Source organism: Salvelinus namaycush, chromosome 29 (genome assembly GCF_016432855.1).
Source record: "Salvelinus namaycush isolate Seneca chromosome 29, SaNama_1.0, whole genome shotgun sequence".
Taxonomy (NCBI): domain Eukaryota; kingdom Metazoa; phylum Chordata; class Actinopteri; order Salmoniformes; family Salmonidae; genus Salvelinus; species Salvelinus namaycush.
Window position 1 is genome coordinate 24,212,237 of NC_052335.1, and position 10,907 is coordinate 24,223,143.

Here is a 10,907-nt window from a genome sequence, read left to right on the forward strand (position 1 = left end):
ATACTCCTTTCTCAATTATAAAGTCCCTTTGTGAACTGTTCCTAAGATCTGTGGTTCGTCATGTAGGTTGAGAGGGTTGTATCTTGGCTATAAAAGATCTTTGTACTTTTCTGTTGTGACTTTCAATGGTTCATTAGAGATAGCGTATCATTGAAAGTCAAAGGCTATTGCAAAGCTCTTATTATTATAAAAAATGTAGTTTAAGTATAACTCTGACTGATGTGTGAAGTTTGTTTCTCCTCATTTGGTAAATACAGAAATAAGCCACCACAACGTCTGGCGCCCTCTTGAGGCATTTGTCTTATTTCATCAAACCGTAAGCTCAATGCGTATAGTTGATTTTATTAAAACACGTAGGGTATGTCTATATATGGAAAAATACACATTTAAAAATGTTCACCGATCAATTGGTCGAAAGAACAGACAACTTTTGGTGGACCAATATATATTTTTGTCGGGGACTGCTCTAATGTCCTCACACACTTGGTGGAACAATGACATTCTGCTTAGTCAGCTCCCTGTAGGCAGCCGAATGTCAGGACCAGCACTATCCCTGCTTGCGTCCCAAATGGCACCCTATTCCCTGTATAGTTTACTGCTTTTGACCAGGGACAACAGGGCACTGGCCAAAAGTAGTGCACTATGTAGGGAGTAGGGTGCCATTTGGGACAAAGCCCCTGTCTAGTGTTGAGACCACATAGCATTTTCTCTTGAGACCCATCCCATATTTCAGGTGGAAAGAAGACATGGTGTTAAGTAAATCCTTTAAAGTATATAAATTAGTGACCCGCAGTGTTTGTAGAAAGCTTGTTTGTACAGCTTGTTTGTAGAAACTGCATATACAATTATTGCATCTGAACTCCTAGGGTGTGGGGCTCTCTTTTTCTTTTTCAATTGTATTAAGTAAACCATGAAAGTACACAGGTCTCAGTGGCCTGATATTTTCCCTCCAGGATACAGGTCTAGGCACTTGTCACGCCCTGACCTTAGAGAGCCTTTTTATTTCTCTATTTGGTTAGGTCAGGGTGTGATTTGGGTTGGCATTCTAGTTTTCTATTTCTTTGTTGGCCGGGTATGGTTCCCAATCAGAGGCAGCTGTCTATCGTTGTCTCTGATTGGGAATCATACTTAGGCAGCCTGTTTTCCACCCTAGTTTGTGGGATCTTGTTTATTCACAGTTGCTGTCTAGCCCTGCAGAACTTTACGTTTGTTTATTCTTTTGTTGTTTTGTTGGTGTTCATCTTAATAAAGAAAGATGTACGCTTACCACGCTGCGCCTTTGTCTCCTTCTAACGACGGACATAACAGAAGATCCCGCCACCAAAGGACCAAGCAGCGTGGCCAGGAGGAGCAGGGATCCTGGGCCCGGGAGAAAAGTGAGTGGAGGACATCGTGGACATGGGAGGAGGTGATGGCAGGGGACAAGACCCTGCCATGGAAACAGGCTGAAGTAGCGAGGGAGGAACAACTTTGCTACCAGGAGTCACGGCAACGAAGCAGACACGAGAGGCAGCCCCCAAAATGTTTTGGGGTGGGGCACACGGGGAGTGTGGCAGAGTCAGGATTCAGACCTGAGCCAACTCCCCGTGCTTACCGTAGGGAGCCGAGGATGGAACCAGAGCCAGTCGGGGTGAAATTGGAGGTGAGCGAAGGGAGCAAAGCAGAGACAGTGAAGGAGTTGATGGGGAGATTGGAGGAGAGAGTAATGAGAGAGTTGCTGTGTTGGTGCATGAGGCACGACATCCGCCCGACGGAGCGTGTCCTCGATTTGATGTCACCTGAGTCAGCTCTCCATACTCGTCCTGAGGTGCGTGCTAGCCGCCTGGTGAAGACTGTGCCAGCCCCACGCACCAGGCCTCCTGTGTGCCTCCCCAGCCCTGCACGTCTTGTGCCAGCTTGGCGCGGCAGACCTCCAGTGCGCCTCCACAGCCCGGTGAGTCCTGCGCCAGCTCTAGGCAGGGTTTCCCCAGTTCGTCAGGAGGACCCAGTGCGGCCTGTTCCAGCTCCTCGTACGTGCCGGGCTAGAGTGGGCATTCAGCCTGGAAGTGTGGTGCCAAGGCTACGCACCAGATCTCCAGTGCTCCCCCACAGCCCGGTCTATCCTGTGCCTCCTCCACGGACCAGGCCTCCAGTAGGTCTCCACAGCCTGGTGAGTCCTGTGCCTGCAACCTGTCCGGAGCCGCCAGAGTCTCCCTCCTGTCCGGAGCCGCCAGAGTCTCCCTCCTGTCCGGAGCCGCCAGAGTCGCCCTCCTGTCCGGAGCCGCCAGAGTCGCCCTCCTGTCCGGAGCCGCCAGCGTCGCCCTCCTGTCCGGGGCCCGCTGCGAGGGTCCCCAGTCCGGGGTCGGCGGCGAGGGTCCCCGCTCCAGAGGCGCCAAGCTCTGTGGGCCAAGCTTAAGCTGGAGCGGGGTCCACATCCCGCACCAGAGCCGCCACCGCGGATAGATGCCCACCCAGACCCTCCCCTATAGGTTTAGGTTTTGCGGCCGGAGTCCGCACCTTTGAGGGGGGGGGGGGGTACTGTCACACCCTGACCTTAGAGATCCTTTTTATGTCTCTATTTTGGTTTGGTCAGGGCGTGAGTTGGGGTGGGCATTCTATGTTTTTGTTCTATGTTTTCTGTTTCTATGTGTTTGGCCGGGTGTGGTTCTCAATCAGAGGCAGCTGTCTATCGTTGTCTCTGATTGAGAACCATACTTAGGTAGCCTTTTCCCACCTGTGTTTTGTGGGTAGTTGTTTTCTGTTTTGTTTTCTGTTTCGCTTTCGTTCTCCTGTTTGTTGTTTTTGTTCGATTTCGGTTTTTGGATTAAATCATGAACACTTTAAACGCTACACCTTGGTCCACTCTTCCTTCAGCCCACGAGAACCGTTAGACTATGCATGACCTGACTTGGTTAGAACTCTGGGAAACTAACGACAGGAAAGGGAGTCCTGTCAAGGTCCCTCTAATCTCGGGAGGATGGAACTGCCAGCTTGGTAGTGATAAACAAATCAAATCGAATTGTATTTGTCACATACACATGGTTAGCAGATGTTAATGCGAGTGTAGCGAAATGCTTGTGCTTCTAGTTCCGACAATGCAGTAATAACCAACGAGTAATCTAACCTAACAATTTCACAACAGCTACCTTATACACACAAGTGTAAAGGGATGAAGAATATATACATAAAGATATATGAATGAGTGATGGTACAGAACGGCATAGGTAAGATGCAGTAGATGGTATCGAGTACAGTATATACATATGAGATGCGTATTGTAGGGTATGTAAACATTATATTAAGTGGCATTGTTTAAAGTGGCTAGTGATACATGTATTACATAAAGATGGTAAGATGCAGTAGGTGGTATAGAGTACAGTATATACATATGAGATGCGTATTGTAGGGTATGTAAGCATTATATTAAGTGGCATTGTTTAAAGTGGCTAGTGATACATTTTTTACATTTATGGCAGCAGCCACTCAATGTTAGTGGTGGCTGTTTAACAGTCTGATGGCCTTGAGATAGAAGCTGTTTTTCAGTCTCTCGGTCCCTGCTTTGATGCACCTGTACTGACCTCGCCTTCTGGATGATAGCAGGGTGAACAGGCAGTGGCTCGGGTGGTTGTTGTCCTTGATGATCTTTATGGCCTTCCTGTGACATTGGGTGGTGTAGGTGTCCTGGAGGGCAGGTAGTTTTCCCCCGGTGATGCGTTGTGCAGAACTCACTACCCTCTGGAGAGCCTTACGGTTGTGGGTGGAGCAGTTGCCGTACCAGGCGGTGATACAACCCAACAGGATGCTCTCGATTGTGCATCTGTAAAAGTTCGTGAGTGCTTTTGGTGACAAGCCAAATTTCTTCAGCCTCCTGAGGTTGAAGAGGCGCTGCTGCGCCTGCTTCACCATGCTGTCTGTGTGGGTGGACCAATTCAGTTTGTCCGTGATGTGTACGCCGAGGAACTTAAACCTTTCTACCCTCTCCACTACTGTCCCGTCGATGTGGATAGGGGGGTGCTCCCTCTGCTGTTTCCTGAAGTCCACGATCATCTCCTTTGTTTTGTTGACGTTGAGTGTGAGGTTATTTTCCTGACACCACACTTTGAGGGCCCTCACCTCCTCCCTGTAGGCCGTCTCGTCGTTGTTGGTAATCAAGCCTACCACTGTAGTGTCGTCTGCAAACTTGATGATTAAGTTGAAGGCGTGCATGGCCACGCAGTCGTGGGTGAACATGGAGTACAGGAGAGGGCTCAGAACGCACCCTTGTGGGGCCCCAGTGTTGAGGATCAGCGGGGTGGAGATGTTGTTACCTACCCTCACCACCTTGGGGGGGGCCCGTCAGGAAGTCCAGTACCCAGTTGCACAGGGCGGGGTCGAGACCCAGGGTCTCAAGCTTGATGACGAGTTTGGAGGGTACTATGGTGTTAAATGCTGAGCTGTAGTCGATGAACAGCATTCTCACATAGGTATTCCTCTTGTCCAGATGGGTTAGGGCAGTGTGCAGTGTGGTTGCGATTGCGTTGTCTGTGGACCTATTGGGGCGGTAAGCAAATTGGAGTGGATCTAGGGTGTCAGGTAGGGTAGGGTGGAGGTGATATGGTCCTTGACTAGTCTCTCAAAGCACTTCATGATGGCGGAAGTGAGTGCTACGGGACGGTAGTCGTTTAGCTCAGTTACCTTAGCTTTCTTGGGAACAGCAACAATGGTGGCCCTCTTGAAGCATGTGGGAACAGCAGACTGGGATAAGGACTGATTGAATATGTCTGTAAACACACCAGCCAGCTGGTCTGCGCATGCTCTGAGGACGCGGCTGGGGATGCCGTCTGGACCTGCAGCCTTACGAGGGTTAACACGTTTAAATGTTTTACTCACGTCGGCTGCAGTGAAGGAGAGTTCGCAGGTTTTGGTAGCGGGCCGTATCAGTGGCACTGTATCAGTGGCACTGTATCAGTGGCACTGTATCAGTGGCACTGTCCTCAAAGCGAGCAAAGAAGTTGTTTAGTATGTCTGGGAGCAAGACATCCTGATCCGCGACAGGGCTGGTTTTCTTTTTGTAATCCGTGATTGACTGTAGACCCTGCCACATACCTCTTGTGTCTGAGCCGTTGAATTGCGACTCTACTTTGTCTCTATACTGACGCTTAGCTTGTTTGATTGCCTTGCGGAGGGAATAGCTACACTTTGTATTCGGTCATGTTTCCGGTCACCCTGCCCTGGTTAAAAACAGGAATGAGAACTGTGGGGAAAGACACATCCCACCTACTGTTTGTGTTTCTGTATGTGTGTGTAATCCCCCTACTATTTTGTGTGTCGGTATGTGCGTGTAAGTAGGTAGGGGGGGAGAGTTATAAAATTACATGTCTTGGTATTATGGACTTCAGAACGTTCTTGTGAATAAAGAAACCAACCTTTTGCAGAAGTCTTTACCTAATTATTATTAAATCCAGGGTCTTACAAACCTCGGGGATTGGTCAAAGTTTAAATAATTGTCAGTTATTATCATTGGGATTAAAAATTCTCGTGACACCCTCTAATAATAAGATACTATATGTGGAATTATGTATTTGCTGAGATATGTGCAATTAATGAAGGTACCAGGAGTTTCTAGAGGGGTAGGGGTAGGTCATCATCACTGATAACGTTGTTCCTGTCATGATCTGTTTGCATAGGTTCAGCATATGCATTCAACAGCCTGGCTGGCAAATTGTCACGAATCCCGTTTCCTGAGTCGGTTTTTTGCCTGTGTTCTGTCCTGGAGTGTTTTTTCCGGCGTCCTGGAACGCACCCTGTCTGGTTGCCGGGCAATGTAGCCAGTTGGGAGTTCTGATTACCCGCACCTGTATCCCATCAGCTATCTGCACACCTGGTCCTGATCATCATCTCTCCTCTTCATAAGCCCGGACCTGACATCCATTCCCTGCCGGATCGTTAGCCATGAACAGTATGTTGTGCCATAGTATCAGCCTCAAGTTGGATAGAATTTGTTTTGTTGTTTTTTACGTATTGCTTGCCTTAAACTTACCTCCGTTTGTTTTGTCTTCAGTTACTCACCCGGATCATTTACCCCATTCCCGCCTGGTCGTCGGAGGATTCTGCTACCCCATTGGATCCACCTATTTACTCCCATCAACTCACCACCGCTGCCCGCTACGCCACCTGGATATATCTACCCATTCACATTCACTTGTAAATAAATACTCACCTTCTTCCTACTCTCCTTGTCCTGGTCTGCTTCTGGGTTCGATTTTGAAAGAACGTGACAGAACGATCCGGCCAAGGATGAACCCAGCGGACCTGGACTCCGTTTGCCATGCCATTACCCAGCAGGGGAAGACATTGGGACAACACAAGATGACGCTACAGGAGATAGCGGGTTCAATCCAGAACTTATCTGCTAGCTTGACACAAATCCAGGATCAGCTCAGTTTGCCGGCGATTCATTCACCACCTGTTTCACCCATCTCACCTGCCGTGTCTGGAGCGGTTTCCTTCCGTGAACCCAAGGTACCGACGCCTGATAAATATGAAGGGGATTTGGGAAGATGCCGTTCGTTTCTTATGCAGTGTGGGTTAGTGTTTGATCTGCAGCCCCATTCTTACGCCACTGACAAGGCTAGGATAGCCTTTGTTATTGAACTGCTGCGTGGAAGAGCTCTGGAATGGGCTTCAGCCGTTTGGGAACGACAGGGGACCTGCATGGCTTCATACCTGGAGTTCACGGGAGAGATGAGAAAGCTTTTTGACCATCCAGTCCGAGGTAAGGACGCAGCTAAACGTTTGTTCACTCTTCGCCAAGGAGCTCGCAGTGTGGCAGACTTTATGATCGAGTTCAGGACATTGGCTGTGGAGAGTGGTTGGAATGAGGAGTCACTACAAGCGGCTTTTTACCAGGGGTTGTCGGAGCAACTCAAGGACGAGCTGATATCCTATCCAGAGCCTAGTGACCTAGACAGCTTGGTCACTTTATCTATTCGGGTAGATAATAGAGTCCGAGAGAGAAGGAGGGAGAAGCAGTGGGGCCCATCCAATCAATCAGCAACTCGGTTACCATTCGGTTCAGGAAGTGAACCAGAACGTATTGATCGTTATTCCCCACACGGGATTAGCGGAGGGGTCTTGCCACCAGATTCTGAACCAATGCAAGTGGGGCGACACGGGCTAACTAAGGAGGAGCGCCAACGTAGACGTGAGACCAACAGCTGTTTCTACTGTGGTAGCTCGGGACATTACATCTCCGCTTGTCCACAGCGCCCGTTAAACTGCCCGGCTCGCTAGTTTTGGGAGGAATTTTAGCGAGACAGTTTCAATCTCTCAAGGATCCTGTCAGACCCCGTTTTCCTGCGCCCCTTATGAATAAGGATCAGAGCTTAGAGATGAACGCTCTTATCGATTCAGGTGCCGATGGCAGCTTTATTGATGCCGACTTGGTGGAACAGCTGGGGCTTTCCAAGGAGCAATTGCCGGAAGCCATTGAAGCAACCACTCTGAACGGCAGTAGTCTGGCACGGATCACTATGAGGACTGAACCGGTTAAGATGTTGGTGTCAGGGAATCATTCAGAGTTTATCTCCTTCTTCATTCTGTCCTCGCCCCATGTTCCTCTGGTTCTTGGTTACCCCTGGCTGAAGGAACACAATCCCTCGTTTGATTGGGTGACGGGTAAGGTAACTAGTTGGAGCATTGAGTGTCATGCTAACTGCCTTAGGACTGCCTGTTCTCCTGCTGTTTCCAGTCAGGTCAGTGACTCTGCTCCTCCTGATTTGTCCCTGGTTCCAGAAACATATCACGAGTTGGGTGAAGTATTCAGTAAACAGAAGGCTCTGTCCCTTCCTCCCCACCGACCTTATGACTGTGCGATTAATCTGTTTCCTGGAGCTGCCTTTCCCAAGGGACGGTTATACAGTATCTCTCGACCTGAACGTGAGGCCTTGGAGACCTACATCAAGGAGTCTCTAGCTGCAGGTCTCATTCGGCCCTCGTCATCACCTCTGGGAGCAGGATTTTTTTTTGTGAGCAAGAAGGATGGCTCTCTTCGACCGTGTATTGATTATCGGGGTTTGAATGATATTACGGTCAAGAACAAGTATCCCCTGCCCTTGATGAGCTCGGCTTTCGATTCCTTACAGGGTGCTACGGTTTTTACGAAGCTTGATTTACGTAATGCTTATCATTTGGTTCGGATCAAAGAGGGGGACGAGTGGTTGACTGGGTTCAATACTCCGATGGGACATTTTGAGTACCAGGTGATGCCGTTTGGACTGACCAACGCTCCTGCTGTGTTCCAAAGTATGGTGAATGACGTTCTGAGAGATATGATTGGTATTTTTGTGTTCGTTTACCTGGATGATATCCTCATCTTCTCGAAGGAGCTTTCTAGCCACGTTCTGCATGTCAAGCAGGTCCTGCAGCGGTTATTGGAGAACCGTCTGTTCGTGAAGGCTGAGAAGTGTGATTTTCACGCCCACACGACGTCCTTCCTCGGGTACATCATATCCAGGGGAGAGATCAAGATGGACCAAGAGAAGGTTCGGGCGGTTCGGGATTGGGTCCAGCCCGGTACAAGATTGCAGCTCCAGAGATTCCTGGGGTTTGCGAATTTTTATCGGAGGTTTATCCGTGATTACAGCCGGGTGGCCGCCCCTTTAACTGTACTGACGTCTTGCACCAGAAAGTTCTGTTGGTCTCCTGAGGCAGACCGGGCATTTCTAGATTTGAAGAGCCGATTCACCAACGCCCCGATTCTCTCTCAACCTGACACTTCCCGTCAGTTCGTTGTGGAGGTGGATGCGTCTGATGTGGGGGTGGGCGCCATCCTGTCCCAGCGTAGCTCCACTGACGGTAAACTCCATCCCTGCGCCTTCTACTCTTGTCGTCTTTCTCCAGCTGAAAGAAACTACGATGTGGGTAACCGGGAGCTTCTCGCTGTGAAGCTTGCCTTGGAGGAGTGGCGTCACTGGTTGGAGGGAGCGGAGCAACCGTTTGTGGTCTGGACTGACCACAAGAATCTGGCTTACGTGCAATCGGCTAAACGTCTCAACTCCCGTCAGGCCCGGTGGGCTTTGTTTTTTGGACGCTTCAATTTTTCCCTGACGTTCCGACCTGGGTCGAAGAACGGGAAGGCGGACGCCCTGTCCCGGATGTTCTCCAAGACGGAGGAGAGTGGGGCCAAGACTGAGACGATTCTTCCCCAGAACGTTGTCGTGGGAGCCGTTACATGGAGGATTGAGGAGGATGTGATGGCAGCCCTTCGGACACAGCCCGGGCCCGGTAACGGTCCACCCGGTCGGTTGTTCGTGCCTGAGTCGGTTCGTTCTGCTGTCCTTCAGTGGTCCCACGCCAGCAAGATAGCTTGTCACCCTGGCGTTGCTCGGACTATGGCGCTACTGCGCAGACGATTTTGGTGGCCTGCCATGGGAGAAGATACCCGGAGGTTTGTTGCCGCTTGTCCTGTTTGTGCGCAGAATAAGAGTACCAATCGGGCCAGCTCTGGGCTTCTTCACCCCCTACCTATTCCCCGGCGACCTTGGTCGCATCTGGCCCTGGATTTTGTCACGGGGTTGCCCTCTTCTGTTGGTAACACGGTTATTCTGACCATTGTGGATAGATTCAGCAAGTTTGCCCACTTTGTTCCCCTCTCCAAGCTGCCTTCTGCCACTGAGACGTCCGAGATCCTGGTTAGGGAGGTGTTCAGGGTCCACGGGTTGCCCTGTGACATTGTTTCTGACCGTGGTCCTCAGTTTACCTCTGCTGTCTGGAAATCCTTCTGTTTGGCCATTGGAGCTACAGTCAGTCTCACATCTGGATTTCACCCCCAATCTAATGGTCAGGCGGAGAGAGCCAACCAGAAGATGGAGTCCACGCTGCGCTGTCTTGTTTCCTCTGATCCCACCTCTTGGTCCTCTCAATTACCCTGGGTCGAGTATGCTCATAATACTCTCCCTTCATCTGCCACTGGGATGTCTCCCTTCCAGTGCCTGTACGGTTACCAACCTCCCTTGTTTCCTTCTCAGGAGCGGGATCTCTCGGTTCCTTCTGTCCAGACCCACATTCGTCGTTGCCACCGCACCTGGCATCGGGCCAGGAAGGCCCTCCTTAAGGTTTCTGACCGGTATCAGATCCAGGCGAATCGTCGCCGTATTCCTGCCCCCGCTTATACCGTCGGAGATAGGGTTTGGTTGGCTACACGGGATCTTCCTCTACGGACTGAGTCGAGGAAACTGTCACCGAAGTTCATTGGTCCGTTTGTAGTGGAGAGGATCATTAATCCTGTTGTGGTCCGACTCAAGTTGCCTGCTACACTAAGAGTACATCCCACCTTTCATGTCTCCTGCCTCAAGCCGGTTCTCCTCAGTCCTCTGTTGCCCCCTCCTCCTCGTCCTCCTCCTCCTCGGATGATCGGAGGTGGTCCTGTCTACACGGTGCGCCGCATCATGGACTCCAGACGGCGGGGTCGAGGGTACCAGTATTTAGTGGATTGGGAAGGATATGGTCCTGAGGAGAGGAGTTGGATTCCTCGGCGTCAGATCCTTGACGATGACCTGCTTCGTGACTTTTACCGCCTCCACCCTGGCGCTCCGGGTAGTCCGCCCGGTGGCGTTCGTCGGAGGGGGGGTACTGTCACGAATCCCGTTTCCTGAGTCGGTTTTTTGCCTGTGTTCTGTCCTGTAGTGTTTTTTCCGGCGTCCTGGGACGCACCCTGTCTGGTTGCCGGGCAATGTAGCCAGTTGGGAGTTCTGATTACCTGCACCTGTATCCCATCAGCTATCTGCACACCTGGTCCTGATCATCATCTCTCCTCTTCATAAGCCCGGACCTGACATCCATTCCCTGCCGGATCGTTAGCCATGAACAGTATGTTCTGCCATAGTATCAGCCTCAAGTTGGATAGAATTTGTTTTGTTGTTTTTTACGTATTGCTTGCCTTAAACTTA